General features: G+C 30.1%; 1 protein-coding gene across 8 annotated transcripts in view; it reads right to left on the reverse strand.

Annotated features, from left to right (window-relative positions):
* LOC105203340 (transient receptor potential cation channel trpm) overlaps nucleotides 1–20,178 on the reverse strand; it is a 144,150-nt gene extending 123,972 nt beyond the window's left edge. For 4 of the 8 annotated variants that reach the window (XM_039452288.1, XM_039452289.1, XM_039452291.1 and 1 more), the window contains exon 1: nucleotides 19,783–20,178. The gene's annotated coding sequence lies outside the window, so the exon portion shown is untranslated. The remainder of the gene's footprint in view (nucleotides 1–19,782) is intronic. The other 4 variants (XM_026138925.2, XM_039452294.1, XM_039452292.1 and 1 more) reach the window with 3 other exon arrangements.
* Between the last annotated feature and the right edge of the window lie 662 nt (nucleotides 20,179–20,840).

Genomic DNA, 20,840 nt, shown 5'->3' on the forward strand with positions numbered 1-20,840 from the left:
ATTGGTGTTCATATTATTTTGTCCAACCTCTGTATATATATATATATATATATATATATATATATGTGTGTGTGTTCATAAAAAATCTGTTTTATGTTTCTTAGTTTATAAAGTATTTTGCAATTATAGTATATATATATATATATAAATGTTTTTAAATATTATATTATTTTATGTTCCTTAATATTTCTACTGTAATACTTGTAATTACAAAATATTTATTTAATACGTTAATTTTAAAAAATATATTTTAATATTTTGTGTAACTATATTTTGTTGTGTTTATTTTTATAGATTTAATAATATCAATGCTTGGTTTAATTGATTATTTTATATGTATATCAATTACTTGATGTGCATATTAAATAATCAATGAAAATATAACATTGGTATTAAAAACATTTTCCCAGATATTACATCCCGATTATAACCTTAAAATATGATATCATATAAATATACATAAGATATCATGATATCGTACAAATATTCGTACAATATGAGCATATCATGTGTTATTAGAGATTTATTTCTAGTATATTATCATAATATACCTCCGATATATATCAAAGGTTTCAGGTTAGAAACAATATCTCAAGAATATCTCGAATATCCCAAGAATATCTCAGATATCTCAGGAATAACGTCGAGATATATTTCATTTAACCTTGTGATATCACTACGTCTTGTTAAGTGCAGACATTAGTATATTCTATTAATATCTCTCGTACATACAGATCTCTTTAGAATATCTTTGAGATATTGCAATATCCTGGCTACATATCGTGATAAAAATTTTTCATTAGAACCATATAAACTACAAATTTCTAAAGTCTCAACCAAATCCACCAGGACCCATTTTCCATAAGGTTTGTGCGGGGTTGTTTATCTAAGAAAATTAGATCAGCTAAAATTATTTTATTCTACATTTAAGAATTTTTCCATTTTTTTCTTTCAACAATAATTATATGATTGTTCCTATCAATCTTATTTTATAATACATAAAAAAAATAATTGCATAGGATCTAGAAACAAAAAGAAATAATAAAAATTGCTTATTCCAATTCTGTAACAATCATACTTTTCTTTTATCAATTTTTATTAAAAATTAATGTAAAATAACGATGCTATTCAAGATTTCTTAAATCACATTTTCAAAAACGTGACTTATAGCTTAAAGATGGCTTGTAGTGTATTTGATTTATTAAGAGCTTAAGCAGAATGGTTGACTTATAATTTTAAGACAAGTTTTACGTCTTTATCTTTAGCAACGTACAATAACTGTCTTATGTCTCAAGTCTTCAACTAAAAAAAGATTCGTAACTTAAGGGCCTAAGCAGAATAGCTGACGTATAACCTTAAGACAAGTTTTATGAATTTCTTAAGTCTTTGTCTTTAGAAACACATAATAACTATCGTGTGTCTCAAATCTTTAAATAAAGAAAATCATTCTATCTGTAACTTGTAAGATTAATACAATACTTGTGTTATTATACTTTATTATAATTATATAATTACTACTACACTTAATTATTTTAATTATATAAAATATTCATATATCGTTATATAAAAAATATAAATGTTAACATTTAAAAAAAAAAAAAATAAAGTCAGACTTAGGTTAGGTGAATTAACAAGAGTAAAATTAATATTAAAATATTAATATTATTTATTATTACATAACATTGTGTGCGTGTGTATACACATACATACATTAATACATTATAATAATATATCAAATAAAATAGATTTTACAGGAAAGAGTTTAAGTTTTATATATTAAATAATGAAAAATAAAATATTTTAGTCAATTATTTCATGTACGTCAATATACAGGGTGATTTAGAATAACCTTATGTCTTTGAAAAGACATATTCCTAAGGTTATTCTGAAACAACTTTCTCTTTTGTAAAAACTTGTCCGAAACTTAGTTTTTTAATAATAAAAGAAAATGGTTGCCCAATAACCGGGCGCGTATAGCGGTAAAGCAGGGCCGGCGCAACTCACCGTTCGATATAGGCAATTACTTAAGGCGATTGTAGTGACAGCTCGAACACTGTTTGTCCTCCCTCCCGCTCTTTCAAAATCTCTATCTCATTATCATTTTCATTCTTTTCTTATTTATTTATCAATTTATACACAGATACTGAAATAATGCTAGAATTAAAAACAATATTTAATTATGTAACGTCTTTCTTTTAATAATTCTATACGTGTAAAAAATATACTTCTTAAGTCAAAAATAGCATATTTAAAATGCGTGATTGAAAAATAAAAATACAGAGAGACAGAGAAAAAGAGAAAGAGAGAAAAACCAAGTCTGATCAAATTTGAACGTGTATACTCACTTATCATCCTGCACAGCAATCAGCCTTTATCTTTACGAAAATAGAATATCCATATTAAACACAAAATTTTCTTCTTTTCTTCTTAAGTCACATCACTTGTTGTCACATTCATTGCAATCATTCTCTTAACCGAAAAATACTAACGCATCATTCTATACAAATCACTATCGTCAATTATTATTAGTCACTACTAATCATGCGTGAGAATGACACATAAAAAGAAACACGTGCATGTGACTGTAACCTCACCTGTGACATCACATGCACGTGACCTTGAAAATTTCAAGGTCATCCCGGTTTTTGACGGCCGAAAGACTGAGTTTGATATGAGACAAGAGACAGTCGCTTGAGAAACGTGAGTCGTGAACGCGCCGCGAGTGCAACGTTTAGAAGCTCGTCCGGGATGAACGTGAAATCTTTGAGTTCACGGTCACAGGTGCGACACACGGACGCAACAGTATTTTTAATTTTTAATTATCGCGTTCTGACTTTTAAAACGTCAATCACGCAGTGATACCGCGAACAATAAAACTAGTCGACTGTTCGCTCGTGAAGCAAAGAGGATATAACCTAATCTTTTTGTTGCAAACACGTGCCGTACCTTCGTCGTGTAAACACGTGTTTTTTTTTTAGCAATTCTCACGCGTGATTAGTAATGGTAATTGTTTTCAATTACTAATAGTAATTGAAAACAATGATTTTTATAAAGTGATGCGTTAGTATTTTTAAGTCAAAAGAATGATTGCAGTGAATGTGACAAGTGATGTAATTTAAGAAGAAAAGAGGAAAATTTTTAATAAGAATATTCTGTCCTCATAAAGATAAAGGCTGATTGCTGTGCAGGATGATAAGTGAGATACACGTTCAAATTTGATCGGCTCGTCTCTCTCTCTTTCTCTCTTACTCTGCATTTTTATTTTTCAATCACGTATTTTAAATATGCTATTTTTGACTTAAAAAGAATATTTTTTACTCGTACAAAATTATTAAAAGCAAGACGTCAAATAATTAAATATCGTTTTTAATTCTAGCATTATTTTAGTGTCAGTGCATGAATTGATAAATAAATAAGAAAAGAATGAGATTGAGAATGGGATAGAGGTTTTGAGAGAGTGAGAGTAAGAGAGAGAGAGAGAGAGAGAGAGAGAGAGGAGAGGGAAAGATTGAGATGGGGGAAGGGAGGGAAAGCAGTGTTCAAGCTGTCAGCTGATCATGTCTCACGTAATCGCTCATATCGAATAGTGAAGTAAGCCGGCCCTGCCTCACCACTATACGCACCCGGTTATTGGATAACTATTACTGTTTCTGTTTATAATTTAAAAACTATGCTTTAGACAAGTTTTTGCCAAAGGAAAAGTTATTTCAGAATAACCTCAGGAATATGTCTCTTCAAAAGCATAAGGTTATTCTAAATCACCCTGAATGCTGCTCTTCAAGAAGAACAAGCTGCTTCTTTTGCTCCTGCTGTCCGTGAACTTGCTGAACAAGCAGGGCCAGATCTCAATGTGGATGTTTCTGCTGACGGGCGGCGTCGGTTTTGAAAATTCTTTCGCCAATCTCGTCAAAACTTTCCTGAATAATACAGATCAACATGCCAACGTTAAAGCAAACAGTCTCTATAAAAAAATGTAATAAATTTCTTTATAAAAACTAATAAAAATTCTTCGCAAATTTAATTTGATAAATCTTAATTTTTTAGGTACATTAAATAAATTTTCTTAAGTATAGAAGTTAGGTTATATTCATTTATTAAAATATATTTCAATATATAAAACATATTTCGCCTTTTACATATTTACACAAATTAAATATGATTACAGATATTTATAAATTGTTCATTTATCATGCAGCAAAATTAATAAATTTCATGTTTACATACGTAATATTCTTCGCAACGGTTAACACTTCAACACTATTCAACATCCTTGAGACACAAGACGCAAAACAGTTATTGTGCGTTACTAAATACAAAGATTTTAGTCATAAAACTTGTCTTAAAATTATAAGTCAACCATTCTGCTTAAGCCCTAACTCGACCCGACTCCGAGTCGATGGTCTGTTCTTTTTAGCTACAAAAGAAAAGATAAATTGTGCAAAAAATACAGCTAAAAAGAACAGATCATTGACTCGGAGTCGGATCGAGTCAGTAAATCGAACACGCTATTGATCGATCAACTTGCAATTTTATACTTTTTCTAGATACTATAAATTGACAGTGCTTGATATAGTATTTTTTTTAATGCTTAGTTTTTTGTCGCAGTCAAGAAAACGAGCAAGTTTGTAATGAAAAATTGCTATGTTAATTTTGACCAACTGCCATTTTATTAAACGCAATATTTGAAAAAACATCCTGAAACACCCAAAGAGATTATATATACTTGCAGGCACCAGATCTATGGTTCAACTTTGTGGCATTTTCTAATGAGTTCTTTAAGAGTAGCAGTGGTCTCCGTAAACGCTATTTTTTAAAAACAGGATTTAGAAAAACTTGAAGAACACGATTTTATATTATTTTTTAATAAAATTTAAATGTCAAATAGAAAAGATTATGTAAATAGCTAAAACTCTAGCAGCATAACTAAATTTAATTATTAATTAATTAAGTTTTAATGGACTAATAAGACCGCAGTTATTGGTGCGTAGAAATAATAACAATTTTATTATCACATAAAAAGTGCAATTTTTATGAGAAAAGCTGCGCTTTTTTATGTGAACAAAATTGTTATTATTTCTACATACCAATAACTGCAGTTACTCTTATTAGCCTATTAAAGCTTAATTAATTGACAATTTTGAAAAAACTACACTTCGGTGTTTTTTATTATTGTATTTAAATTTAATTGGTTGTTGACGTTATTGGCAAAGGTCAAAAAAATTTAGATACGGCAAATACTTTAAGGAATTACATCCGTGTAAAAATTTCAAAAAATGGAAAAAAATTTACTTAAACGATACCATTGTATGGTGCAGGTATAGAGGAGTAAAGGTAAATTAAAAATTTCTATAATGAAAGATAAAATAATTTTATTCAAAACTTTAAACGCATTTTCTCGAAATCACATTTTTCTAATTGGCTTGCAATATAACGTTAAAAAATGTATCCAACCCAATTGAAATTTTTACAGTAGCTACTAAACTAAATTCTTTAGAGAAGACGTATGATTTTTACAATCAATCAAAATTTTTTTGTTACAAATACTTTTTTTATTAAATTTTTTGAGTTAATCTTTGTTTTCAAATGTTCTATTTGTACAAAAATCAATATTAACATATACATGTACTTCTCTAGCAAAAATGTACAATGTAAAAAAATTTTGCTTTTTGTCCTTTGATGAAAGTGTACGGCACTTCTGCTGCAAGGTGGAGATCTATGAGAAAAAAGCAGTTTCACACTGAGAAAAATGATATGATTATATTAACAAAACTTATATGATTGAGTGTTTCTACTGATGTAACCAAGCATAATTTCTGGTTATTATAATAAGACTGATTATTATAATCAAAACATTTGATTTTACTATTATATAATCTGGTGATTTCTACAAAATTTCTGATTCGTTCGTTTTAAAACAAACATACTGGTTGAATCTAACAGAATTCCTATTAATGCAACAAAATTTTTTTTCAGTGCAATATTAGTGCCGTTATTTTGGCGCAAAAAAAACAAAAATTATTTTGTGTAGCTTAAAATATGCATATTAAAGGCTTTCAACCAAATATACATTTATTTTATTATTTTATTACAAAAAATTTCCAAAGTTACCCCATATTTTCAAGCATTCAAACAGATGTAATCCCTTAATAAATGGCTATAATAACCCGCGTCACAGTCTGCGTCATTAGCTGTAATTTTACTATGGAAACACAAATTTTGGTGTTTCTGATATTATTATATCATTGCAAATCCGAATATCAAGTTCTTGAATTAATTTTTACGAAGAAATAATCGAAATTGTACTAAATTGACTTTATTTTATCTTAAATTTTATTTTTTATCTTGGAATCTAATTTCTCACAGGTGAGAAATACATCAAAATGATCTAAAGCAAAACTAAAGCGAATTAATTTATCTTTCCAACGGCATCTTTGGTTTTACGATCGGACTTCATTTACGCCTTATAGAGAGCAAAAACTGCAAATAGGTCGACTTACTCCACTATCCCATATTAATTATGAAATAATATAATTTTACAATCTAATATCTTATACCTTTTAATATCTTATATTTTTTAACATTAATAAAGTTACGAAAAAGTAACAACTCATTACTTTCTAATAAGTAATGGTAACGCGTTATTTTTATGAAGTAGCGTTTCTAACCCTGAATGCATCATGCCCCCTTAACCCTTAAATACACAAGTGAGTCTGAGAGATTTCATACAAAGTTTCGAACGTTTATTGTGTGAAAACGGAATGAGACAGAAGGTTCAGACCAGAACGTGAAAAAAGTTTGAAATCTCCTCTTTCGATTAATATGGTTGATCAACTTTTTTGGTCAACTCGAATTCGAACGGCCCGGCAGCAAAGTTTTGTTAGGGTCTGTGAGACTATCATTGTGTGTGAGTAAAACTTTTTTGTGAGTAATCTCATGTAAAAAAAAAAAAAAAACTGGACAAAATACGTTCAAACAGGTTCGTCCGCGTATGTTACTCTGTCTAAAATTAAAATACTATATTGCCATGGAAAAGGATACTTCTGCGTAGAGTCTGAAATATATTATGAAACACATCAATTTTCAATTTTAGACACCTTGAGTTAATCAAAAATAGTCGCCTTGTTACATAAGTATATTTTTTAATAGAAATAACAATGACATAATTTTTTTGAAAGTATGACTTTAATTTTAAAACACCGTTGTTAAGTCCTTGAAAATTTTGTTGCCAAGATATAATTTTTTAAAGAAAAAGTAGATTTTTAGACATCCAAAAATACCTCATATTTTCCTTGTTATATAATTATACTTTTTAAAAAAAATGACAATACCATAATTTTTTTGAAAGTATTATGATTCTTTAATTTTAAAATACTATATTTTAAACTCCTTAAAAGTTTTATGTTGCGGAGATAGATTTTTTAACACTAGAACTACGGTCGCTGTCAAACCGTTTTCCTATTAACTTTATAATTAATTTATTGCTTGCAGAGTCTTGTAATTTTGTGATTGTGCATGAATTTTGCTTTTATAAAAGTTAAAAAAAAGAACTAATTAATTTAACTAAATAATTTTTCTACACGGATATACCTATAATGACGGTTGTGGTTAAATTGACCAATACTAAAAATTGAGCGTTTGTCAGCCAATAGGAATTGAGTCGTTAGGGGGTTAGTTACTCCTCTTCTTCCATGATTTCCCCTCATTTGGCACATGAATGCACTAGGCAGTGCTTGCAATGAAATGCACATTTCGAGCCGATTTCTGAGGCAACGTCTATCTCCTCACTACTGCTCAAGACTCGACGGCCGAGCTACCGATCGCCCTTGACGTTATAGCGCTCCACGTTTTGTAGTTACATAAACAATTAAATAAAGGCAATTTATTTACTTAAATGTCCGCTTAATACCTGTACCTAATGGTATGTACCTAATAATTATTGTTAAAATTATAATAATTTAAACGCTAATTTTTAATGAGCGGTCAAATTGACCTCTGCCGTGATTTTAGGTAAAGAAATTTTACCGTAGTTCTAGTGTTGAAGGAAAAGTGGATTTTTAAACAATTTCTCATTTTTGCTTAATGGTTTTTCTTTTATAATTTCAGAATAAATCATTTTTCAGCAATGCCGATTATACAGTCACATTTCTAAGATTCTAAACTTTCATTTAAAAAAAATTGTTAAAAAATATTAATTGTAATCAAAGTTATAGCTTCTTAAAGTTGAAAAAGTCTCCCAGATCCGAAAATATGTTTCCGTATTTTACAGGATCGATGTGTTTAAGAATTAACTTGCATAAAACATGAGCGATAATGTCAAGGACTGTGAATAACTGGCCTAGTTCATATTGTGCGTTTAGGCTGCGACTTATATGCTGTATTCAACACTTCATGATTCAACCCATAAACGATAAGTCACGACGGTATAAACAGTTGTTAAGCGATCCTATCTTACATGAATCACGTTTCTTTTTCACAGCCCTGATTTAGATCGTACAATATAACGCATGTAAACACAGGTAGACTAAAAATCATCCCCTGTAGAAAATTACGAAAAAAAAAAAAAAACAAGCAGTACAACTTACAACATTCAATCCAAAAGTATCATAATTTACATGGTATAAACGTTTCATTGAAGGCTTATTGTAGATCAGAACGTAGATTAAATCGCACAAACTCTCGGTATAAATTAGTTCATTATAATTGGAATACGATTTAATTCCAAAGAGTAAGTTTCAGTCTAATAGATGTAAAAAATCTTCAGTAAAAAATTAACTAACTATATAGTCAATTATTCTCCTCACATTCCATTGTGATTAATCAATTTCTTATGTCTTAATGCTTATTGCACCTATTGTAAACTAGGACTAAGCCTTTTAAAGAAGAAAACTTGCGAAAGAATCCTCCAGAACTAATGTCAAAATCTGTACCAGTCACTGGCGTCAGATTTGTGAAATCTAAAAATAATAGAAAATAAAAGCAAATAGAAAAAAAATCAATAATTTTTTTGTAAAAAAACGCAATAAATCTTATCTTTTCAAAATTTTTTTCAGATATGTATTTAATATCTATATTTTGTTATTACAAAATAGCTTATAATTTTTTATTTGTTGGATAAAAGTATCATTTTAAATGTAGATTACATTAAATTTGACTAGTTATGTAATTATCATTTTTAATTAGATAAATTAAAAGAAAAATATTTTAATAAATTTTAAAAATATTTTATACATATTTTTACATCTCATACGTAAATCAATATTTACAAATTCTCTAGTACAAAAAAAATTAAACTTGAGATATTTTTCCAATACTTTGAACATCTTTGAATAAACAATTTCTAAAATCTCATGTCCCAAACCTTCACACTGCAGCATTCTGAAATGTAAGGCAAGTTTTTAATTCGCCGATTGTTATTCATTGTAATAACAAAAGAAATAAATACCAAATTTATTTTAATAATTTAAGATTTCTAATAACAATCCAATACGTTAGCTCAGAAAGGTTAAGGATGAATTACCTCTATTTTCAAAATGATTAAATTGATTAGCAATTTAACTTCGTGATATTATAATACATTTCTGGATTCTTCTTAAAAGCAGTCATATGTTTCAAGTCCGGTAAGTATGCGGTGCACAGTTTAGAGAATCTTGTAAATGTTTGTAAATTCCTCTAAAAAATTATTAAGCACTAATATCTCCTTTAAACTAATATAACCATTCTTGTTATTTAACCCTCAGCTAGCATACTGTATTGGATTCGATATTTTGCCATACATGGATGTACGTCACCCGACCATTTTCAATTGTGTATATCTCGGTACATAATGTTAAAATTTGTACATTTTGTTTTTTAAATTGATACCCCAGGAGATCAAAAAAAAGACTAAATAGGTGCAAAAGTCGAAAAGTTGAATATATTCGAAATATTCAAAAGAGAAGGAACAAACAATTTATGAATGCAAAGTATTTTTGTAAAACAATCAGAGTGTACGACAACCAATGTGTCAGCTGAGGATTAAATGTGTTGCTACACTCACAATATTAGGATATCGTTTATTGTTTATTTAGCTTCATGACGTATTCACATATTCAAAATTTTCTATCGCAAGTACAATAAAAATGAAAAATAATAGCAAATAAAGGAAATAAATTATAAAATTGTGTTATTAAATATTAACATTATTGAATAGTTTCATATGTTAATATAACATTTAAAATATAAATGTGATCAAAAATCTTTAAATCAAGCAGACTACATATGAAATGTTAATGAGGTGTTATTAGATAAAAATATATACACCATAGTCAAAAGAGATCCGGCACAACGTATCAAGAAAGAAAAACTTAACGTTCTACCAAAAAGATAGTTACAGAAAAAATATATCAATAACAAAGATTATCACAAACTCTGACCTAGTGACTCGAATTTACTGAAATTCTATATACGGTCGGTCTAAAATTCAAAAAGAATGTATCCTTTAGAATAATTGTTTTGTCTATAAATACTGCATTACATTCGTTTGCCATCTTTTTACACAAAATCTTTGCGGACAGCATTCCACACACCCCTGTTGAGCTGGCCCCCCCACTTTGCAGAATTTAAAAAACAAATAGCGCTAAATTACAAGCTATTTATGAGCTTTCATATCCCGCAGATTAAAAATTTTGAGCTTGTTACATTGGGCAGGAATTTAATATTTTTTGTGGGGGGGCTGAGTCAACGTTGACTCAGCCCCCCCCACTACTTAAAAATAGAGATATTGAATCGATCTTTGCGGCAGAATTACGAGCTATTTATGAGCTTTCGAAGTGATATAGTTTCGATTTTTGAGCTCATCCCCTTAACCACCAAACAACCCTTTAATTGATTCAACTTAAGAGAAAAATGTTGAGAAAAATTAAAATATATCGTATCGCGGATATAATTCGTATAGCGTATAAATTCTAAGAATAAACTCTTAAAATACGCGCATTTCGATTATTGAGCTACAACCCCTTCGCAAGAAAACCACCCCATCTTCCCGGCTTAAGAGAAAATTGTACTTAAAATGAATAAAATTAATTATTTTGTGACTAAATATCGTTTACTAATTTATGAGCTCATAAATAGCTCGTAATTCTGCCGCAAAGATCGATTCAATATCTCTATTTTTAAGTAGTGGGGGGGCTGAGTCAACGTTGACTCAGCCCCCCCACAAAAAATATTAAATTCCTGCCCAGTGTAACGAGCTCAAAATTTTTAATCTGCGGGATATGAAAGCTCATAAATAGCTTGTAATTTAGCGCTATTTGTTTTTTAATTTCTGCAAGGTGGGGGGGCCAGCTCAACAGGCGTATTCCACACACATACTCCTGGCCACGTAAAAATCAGTGTTAGGTAAAAATCTAGTTAAAAAAAAAACCAAAAAACCGGTTTTTTTGTTTAAACCAGATTTTTTTTGTTTAAACCTAGTTTTTGGGGTTTTTTTTATTTAAAACTTTATATGTTAATGCAATTTTAATATTTATAATTACAATATATAATATTTAACACTTTTAATATTTAATATTAAAGCTATTTTAATATTTATATAAGAATTTTAAAACATAAACAAATGTTTTTGCTACACACACAATTAACAATATTCTAAAAATATATATGTATATTTTCATTTGAAGTAAGAGGTCCCTGCATTTGTTTGTTTTTTAATGATTTATTTTATTTTGTATTTTTTATCTTTTTGACATTGAAATGAAATGGAATAAAACGATATTGTACATTATTTTAAATTGCTAAATAAAATAGATTCAACCATTAAATAGTAGGAATTAATAAAAATTTATTATTTGTAAATTTTAATTACAAATAAAAAGTTTGTGTATCAGTTTTTATTATATAATATTAAGATGTTTTTTTTACTCTTAGTTCGGGTAACTTTTATTTAAAAGAAAGAGAGAGAGAGAGAGAGAGAGAGAGATTGAAAAACTTAGTAAGTTCGTTTTTCTATATAAATTACTAAATACTTATTAATTACGAAAATTATATAATTTTTATGTAATTAATATAATATTTATGTATTAATATATTACGTAATACATGAATAATATAAAATTTTGTGTAATTATTTTTTATAAATATTGTTCATGTAATAAAAAGTTTCTTTATTAAATTTAAAATTATTATTATTATTATAGAAATAAGGACTTCACACATTTCACTCATATTGGGCGCAGAACTTCTCTAGAAAATTTTATATATTTAAAAATACAATTTAAAAAAAACCAAAATAATGGTAAAGCATAGTTTTATTTTAAAAAAACCACTTTATTTAAACTGTGGTTTAAACCATGCCAACCCTGGTAAAAATAGTTATGAACTTTATGAATTGCTTTCTGACAAAAAGTTGAACAATTCGAAAATTTTAGTTTTACTTGATATCACGTCACTTTTTTCAAATGTCCTATTAAATCTTGACAAATTCAATGTAATGATTGTAATGATTCTTATGTGGATCAAACAAAGAGACAGCTTAAAACGAGACTAAAAAAACATACAAATAATTTTTAATGAGGTCAAGTAAAACACATTGTTATTATAGAAGATATACTGAATACTAATTATGGCTATGGTTCACTTGATATTACAGATGCTTCAAAGCATTCTATAATTGGTTAATTAGTAAAATTTTTGTTTAGATTTATCAATGAAACGTTTCGAAGCATTTATAGCATCAAGTGGATCACAGCCCATATTTTTAATTAGAATAATGTCATTATTTTAGACAGAAAAAGTAACTACTACAAGAGGCTATAAATTTAAAAAATTTGAAAAAAACTGGGTGGTGGGAGTATTTTGTTAAAAACAAAAAAAATTTTTTTTTCTTTACAACTATAAAGTACTCTTTAAACCGCACAACATGATGTTGAAGCTAGCAGCGGATTCGCAGCAGCAGATTCGTCAAAGCAGGGATTCTCATTCAAAATAAAATACATAAGAAACTTTGACATATAAAGGCAAACTAGCAAGTAACTGCACAAAATACACTTATACGCTTCTAAATAGATCAGAACAATTAACAAAAATGCGCAGGTCTACTAAATTGTTTAAATTATATAACGAGTTATTGCAGAAACAAGGGAAGGAAGCCTCGGTCGGGGCTGCAAATTTTTTTAGAACATTATTGTAGGCTTCTAAATAAATCCCGACTAGCAAGAAAAATTAAAAAAAATGCGCACGCCTACGAAAACTTATTTAAACAATATAAAGTTTATTGCAAAAACAGGAAAACGAAGTCGCGGTCGGGGCTGCAAATTTTTTTAGAACATTATTATAACCTTCTAAATAAATCCCGACTAGCAAGAAAAATTAAAAAAAATGCGCACGCCTACGAAAAATTATTTAAACAATATAAAGTTTACTGCAAAAACAGGAAAACGAAGTCGCGGTCGGGGATGCAAATTTTTTTAGAACATCATTGTAGGCTTCTAAATAAATCCCGACTAGCAAGAAAAATTAAAAAAAATGCGCACGCCTACGAAAACTTATTTAAACAATATAAAGTTTATTGCAAAAACAGGAAAACGAAGTCGCGGTCGGGGCTGCAAATTTTTTTAGAACATTATTATAACCTTCTAAATAAATCCCGACTAGCAAGAAAAATTAAAAAAAATGCGCACGCCTACGAAAAATTATTTAAACAATATAAAGTTTACTGCAAAAACAGGAAAACGAAGTCGCGGTCGGGGCTGCAAATTTTTTTAGAACATCATTGTAGGCTTCTAAATAAATCCCGACTAGCAAGAAAAATTAAAAAAAATGCGCACGCCTACGAAAACTTATTTAAACAATATAAAGTTTATTGCAAAAACAGGAAAACGAAGTCGCGGTCGGGGCTGCAAATTTTTTTAGAACATTATTATAACCTTCTAAATAAATCCCGACTAGCAAGAAAAATTAAAAAAAATGCGCACGCCTACGAAAAATTATTTAAACAATATAAAGTTTACTGCAAAAACAGGAAAACGAAGTCGCGGTCGGGGCTGCAAATTTTTTTAGAACATCATTGTAGGCTTCTAAATAAATCCCGACTAGCAAGAAAAATTAAAAAAAATGCGCACGCCTACGAAAACTTATTTAAACAATATAAAGTTTATTGCAAAAACAGGAAAACGAAGTCGCGGTCGGGGCTGCAAATTTTTTTAGAACATTATTGTAACCTTCTAAATCAATCCCGACTAGCAAGAAAAATTAAAAAAAATGCGCACGCCTACGAAAAATTATTTAAACAATATAAAGTTTATTGCAAAAACAGGAAAACGAAGTCGCGGTCGGGGCTGCAAATTTTTTTAGAACATTATTATAACCTTCTAAATAAATCCCGACTAGCAAGAAAAATTAAAAAAAATGCGCACGCCTACGAAAAATTATTTAAACAATATAAAGTTTACTGCAAAAACAGGAAAACGAAGTCGCGGTCGGGGCTGCAAATTTTTTTAGAACATCATTGTAGGCTTCTAAATAAATCCCGACTAGCAAGAAAAATTAAAAAAAATGCGCACGCCTACGAAAACTTATTTAAACAATATAAAGTTTATTGCAAAAACAGGAAAACGAAGTCGCGGTCGGGGCTGCAAATTTTTTTAGAACATTATTATAACCTTCTAAATAAATCCCGACTAGCAAGAAAAATTAAAAAAAATGCGCACGCCTACGAAAAATTATTTAAACAATATAAAGTTTACTGCAAAAACAGGAAAACGAAGTCGCGGTCGGGGCTGCAAATTTTTTTAGAACATTATTATAACCTTCTAAATAAATCCCGACTAGCAAGAAAAATTAAAAAAATGCGCACGCCTACGAAAAATTATTTAAACAATATAAAGTTTACTGCAAAAACAGGAAAACGAAGTCGCGGTCGGGGCTGCAAATTTTTTAGAACATCATTGTAGGCTTCTAAATAAATCCCGACTAGCAAGAAAAATTAAAAAAAATGCGCACGCCTACGAAAAATTATTTAAACAATATAAAGTTTATTGCAAAAACAGGAAAACGAAGTCGCGGTCGGGGCTGCAAATTTTTTTAGAACATCATTATAACCTTCTAAATAAATCCCGACTAGCAAGAAAAATTAAAAAAAATGCGCACGCCTACGAAAAATTATTTAAACAATATAAAGTTTATTGCAAAAACAGGAAAACGAAGTCGCGGTCGGGGCTGCAAATTTTTTTAGAACATTATTATAACCTTCTAAATAAATCCCGACTAGCAAGAAAAATTAAAAAAAATGCGCACGCCTACGAAAAATTATTTAAACAATATAAAGTTTACTGCAAAAACAGGAAAACGAAGTCGCGGTCGGGGCTGCAAATTTTTTAGAACATCATTGTAGGCTTCTAAATAAATCCCGACTAGCAAGAAAAATTAAAAAAAATGCGCACGCCTACGAAAACTTATTTAAACAATATAAAGTTTATTGCAAAAACAGGAAAACGAAGTCGCGGTCGGGGCTGCAAATTTTTTTAGAACATTATTATAGCCTTCTAAATCAATCCCGACTAGCAAGAAAAATTAAAAAAATGCGCACGCCTACGAAAAATTATTTAAACAATATAAAGTTTATTGCAAAAACAGGAAAACGAAGTCGCGGTCGGGGCTGCAAATTTTTTTAGAACATCATTATAACCTTCTAAATAAATCCCGACTAGCAAGAAAAATTAAAAAAAATGCGCACGCCTACGAAAAATTATTTAAACAATATAAAGTTTATTGCAAAAACAGGAAAACGAAGTCGCGGTCGGGGCTGCAAATTTTTTTAGAACATCATTATAGCCTTCTAAATAAATCTCGACTAGTAAGAAAAATTAAAAAAAATGCGCACGGCTAATAATTGCTTTAATTATATAACGAGTTATTGCAGAAACAAGGGCTTGGTCGGCGCTGGAAATTTATTAGCAATCATATTAAGGTTGCTTGCTTGCGCCGTATAGGAATATAATATTGTCATTATAGAAAAGAAATAGTATGATTTCCCAATTTTCTACTTGAATGTAAATTATAGATCAGAAATATAATTTGACTGCTAAACATACATATTATTCTCTCTCTTTGCGCTACCCAAGACCAACCAACGAGGGGGTGGCGAGAATATGGTCTCTTTTATTGTTTTGTTTTTACTGTTTGTAAATGTTAAAATTTTTTTGACTTTTTTATATTAAAATTTATTTGCGTTTTTGGTATTAGAATTTTTTTTCTTTTTTAGTTTTTGCAATAAATTTTATATTGTTTAAATAATTTTTCGTAGCCGTGCGCATTTTTTTCAATTTTTCTTACTAGTCGGGACTGATTTAGAAGGTTATAATGATGTTCTAAAAAAATTTGCAGCCCCGACCGCGACTTCGTTTTCCTGTTTTTGCAATAAACTTTATATTGTTTAAATAATTTTTCGTAGGCGTGCGCATTTTTTTTAATTTTTCTTGCTAGTCGGGATTGATTTAGAAGCCTACAATAATGTTGTAAAAAAATTTGCAGCCCCGACCGCGACTTCGTTTTCCTGTTTTTGCAATAAACTTTATATTGTTTAAATAATTTTTCGTAGGCGTGCGCATTTTTTTTAATTTTTCTTGCTAGTCGGGATTGATTTAGAAGCCTACAATAATGTTCTAAAAAAATTTGCAGCCCCGACCGCGACTTCGTTTTCCTGTTTTTGCAATAAACTTTATATTGTTTAAATAATTTTTCGTAGGCGTGCGCATTTTTTTTAATTTTTCTTGCTAGTCGGGATTGATTTAGAAGGTTATAACGATGTTCTAAAAAAATTTGCAGCCCCGACCGCGACTTCGTTTTCCTGTTTTTGCAATAAACTTTATATTGTTTAAATAATTTTTCGTAGGCGTGCGCATTTTTTTTAATTTTTCTTGCTAGTCGGGATTTATTTAGAAGCCTACAATAATGTTCTAAAAAAATTTGCAGCCCCGACCGCGACTTCGTTTTCCTGTTTTTGCAATAAACTTTATATTGTTTAAATAATTTTTCGTAGGCGTGCGCATTTTTTTTAATTTTTCTTGCTAGTCGGGATTGATTTAGAAAGTTATAACGATGTTATAAAAAAATTTGCAGCCCCGACCGCGAGTTCGTTTTCCTGTTTTTGCAATAAACTTTATATTGTTTAAATAATTTTTCGTAGGCGTGCGCATTTTTTTTAATTTTTCTTGCTAGTCGGGATTGATTTAGAAGGCTATAAAGATGTTCTAAAAAAATTTGCAGCCCCGACCGAGGCTTCCTTCCCTTGTTTCTGCAATAACTCTTTATATAATTTAAACAATTTAGTAGACCTGCGCATTTTTGTTAATTGTTCTGGATAGTCTGATCTATTTAGAAGCGTATAAGTGTATTTTGTGCAGTTACTTGCTAGTTTGCCTTTATATGTCAAAGTTTTTTATGTATTTTATTTTGAATGAGAATCCCTGCTTTGACGAATCTGCTGCTGCGAATCCGCTGCTAGCTTCAACATCATACCGCACAACTTTTGTTAAAAAAAATTTTTTTCTGTCTTCTAGTTTCGACGATATTCACCCTGAAAGAGAAATACCGTTTATTTTCAAAGAGGTGTTTTGACTAAACATGAGATTCCGTCAACATAAAAAAACACGAGTCTCTTAGATTTTCGTGTTTAACAATATATTTCAAGGAAAATCAAGTCGGCGCCGGACACCCGTGATATGTCCCTTGTTAGAAATAATCTACATAAAGGAACAAAAAAAAGATTAATTCGATTAAAGATTTAGAAATGTTCAAGACCGCATATTTTAATTTCCATGATGAGCTTTCAAACGGCGGTTTCTAAATACATAAACAAAACCATGTGGTATCTAATGGGTTTCAATATCAGGTTATTAACTTCTGTCAGTTTCACATTGTCATTCGATTCCGACGCTCCAAAATTTTGAAATTTTCTAGAATAGAATAGCAAATCAAGGATTCTACTTGAAAATTGTATGATTTCCAATGTAATTTCCAATGTATGGATGTAGGATTGATGTCTAATGGAGATCTATCTGACTTCCACTACAGAAATAAAATCTCATGGAGCTGTGGAGGTAGGCTGGATATCTAATGGAGATCTGTTTGACTTTCATGGTAAAAATAAAATCCCATGGAGCTATGGAGTTTTCATGGACTTCTAATGGATGCCTATCTGATTTCTACCGTAAAGCTAGAATTCCATGGAGCTGTGGAAGTTGGATGGATGTCTAATAGAGATCTATCTGACTTTCATCATAAAAATAAAATTCCATGGAGTTGTGAAAGTTTCATGGACGTGTATCTGACTTCCATCACAGAGATAGACGTCTCATGAAGCTATGGAAGATTGATCGACATTCATTGTGTGGGATGTCATTGAATTTCTATGTGGGTTGCAATTTTCAATTCATTTGAATTAATTTTTGTTTGCTGGGATAGTATCCATCCTCTTCAAAATCAATTTGTATCTGCCAACATGCAATTTTTTTCATCAAAATATAATTAGAAATTATGAATTTTTGAACATAGCCCTTCAACAGACTTAAAAGGAATCTGAGCAACAGATACCTAGTAACCAAAAATGAACCGAAATGGATAAAAATTAATTTATTTTGACATTTTCAAATTCACGCTTCAGATTTTTCGAATCCATTTGAATCCAAAAATAACAGGAATGTGAATTCATCCACATTCAAAATAATAAATAGCTCATTTTGTATTTCAATTCATTTAAATACAAAAATAATGTAATAGATACATGAATCCATCCAAATTCAAAATAATAAATAGAACATTTCGTATTTCAATCCATTTGCATCCAAAAATACTCGAAGACTCTAAAGTGCAAATTCAGATAAATTAAAATTAATTGCAATTGTTAATTCATTTGCATTTATTTTCATTCATTCAATAACACAGGTAAATTAAATATGTTTAAAAAGGTTGTGACATTAAGCTCACAAAAAAATAATACATACATACATACATCCGTATGTACATACGTAAGTATGTATATATATGTGTGTGTGTGTGTGTGTGTGTGTGTGTGTGTGTGTGTGTGTTTTATACTTCTTTAATGCAAATTTTTCAATTTTACTTATAATGTGAAAGATTAAAATAATTTTGAAATCTTTCTGAAAAATTTTCAAGAATTGATGTATAAACAAATTTATATTGTAAGCATTTATATTGTAGGTATTTGTATGAGAAGAATTATAGAATAATAAATATATAAAGTTTTATTAATAATTAATAATAAATACTCGAAGGCTTATAAAATGAGGCAATGTATATATATAAATGTGTGTGTGTGTGTGTGTGAGTGTGAGTGTGTGTGTGTGTGTGTGTGTGTGTGTATTTGATGTATCTATATGAATATATAGAAGATTCAAAATCGGCGGGAAAATCGGCTGTCTGTCACGCGGCAAGGTAATATGCGAGTTAACCTCCGTTTTCATCTTTGTCCATCGTCGTCATTTCGTATAAGTTCGGTAAGTACGGAAAGATACTCGACCAATCTCGAAATCACTTTATTTACTATTACTATTACGTCAAAAGTATTGTTTATTCGTAACCGATAAGAATCTGTCTCTTGCACCTGCATGTACTTGTTACACCTCGTACTAGACGTTTTTATTCGTTTTCTCTTACATTGGCAATTTCCGAATATATAAATATATTCTTATATAAGTATATATTTCATTCTAACAGTAGAAAAAGTGTAAACGCGATGCACTTGAGAGGAGATTCGATCTTTCGAGTTGGACAAAGCTACACACTCACCGAATAAGAGTTCAAAATCAAGCAACCTTCAGGTGATCGCGTTCATCGCACATGCAACACACACACGCGCGTCACCACAAGATAGCATCAAAGTGTGTGCCACACGCGAGCGACCTATTCGCAACACGCTCGGCAAATGACTCGCAGCTCGCAGTGACTCGGTACTCTCTGCGACCGCAGAGTACCGAGAACACCCGACCACGAGCTCACTCCAAACTGAACTGAACCAAATCACAGTGTACTGACCTAGTTTACATCGTTAAAACTTTGTTACTCGTATTAAGTTTGATGCGCACAATGCTTTAATACAGGCTCGTTTACATCGAACGTACTAAAGCACGTTTCTTACAAGATATTTTTTAATATGTTATTGTTTCAAAGAGACCAAAAAAGATTACTTATAGGCCGGTATTCATAGTTGATTCTTATATTTAAGATCATCTTAAGTATCACCTTAAGATGTCATCAACCAATCAGAGAGCCGTATTAGCATCTTAAGACGTTACTTAAGACGATCTTGAAATAAGAATCGACTATGAATACCGGCTATAGCGTTTTCGACTGTAATAAGTTTTAATCCAGGTCTCACATGCCCTCACATGCTCTAGTATACTTCAAAGTGCTCCAAGCTCCTATGCATTTGCAACAAATGTATTGAAGTTTGGAGTACGTTGGAGCATACGACACGAACAAACCTAAGGCTGCAGCTCAGTGTAATGATGTGACATGCGACTCGCAACAATCCAATGAGTATGCAGTTTTTATCGACAAATTAAACAAAGCTATACGCTTATTGGACTGTCGATTTGTCGCGTATCGCGAAGATTCTAAGTGCAAGCAACACGAACAGACTTAATTTTATTTGGTTTCTCAAATATTAAACAAGGACAAATAACGCTCATCAGTATAGCGAGTATCGTATATTATATAAAAGTGCAAAACAAATTATATTTATGATGTATTGAATATCATGTGCGATGGATTTTTGAAAATTTAACGTGTATAATCCGTTTCATCTATTTCATACAGGTTTTCTACGTATTATACGTTTTATACTT

Source organism: Solenopsis invicta, chromosome 8 (genome assembly GCF_016802725.1).
Source record: "Solenopsis invicta isolate M01_SB chromosome 8, UNIL_Sinv_3.0, whole genome shotgun sequence".
NCBI lineage: Eukaryota > Metazoa > Arthropoda > Insecta > Hymenoptera > Formicidae > Solenopsis > Solenopsis invicta.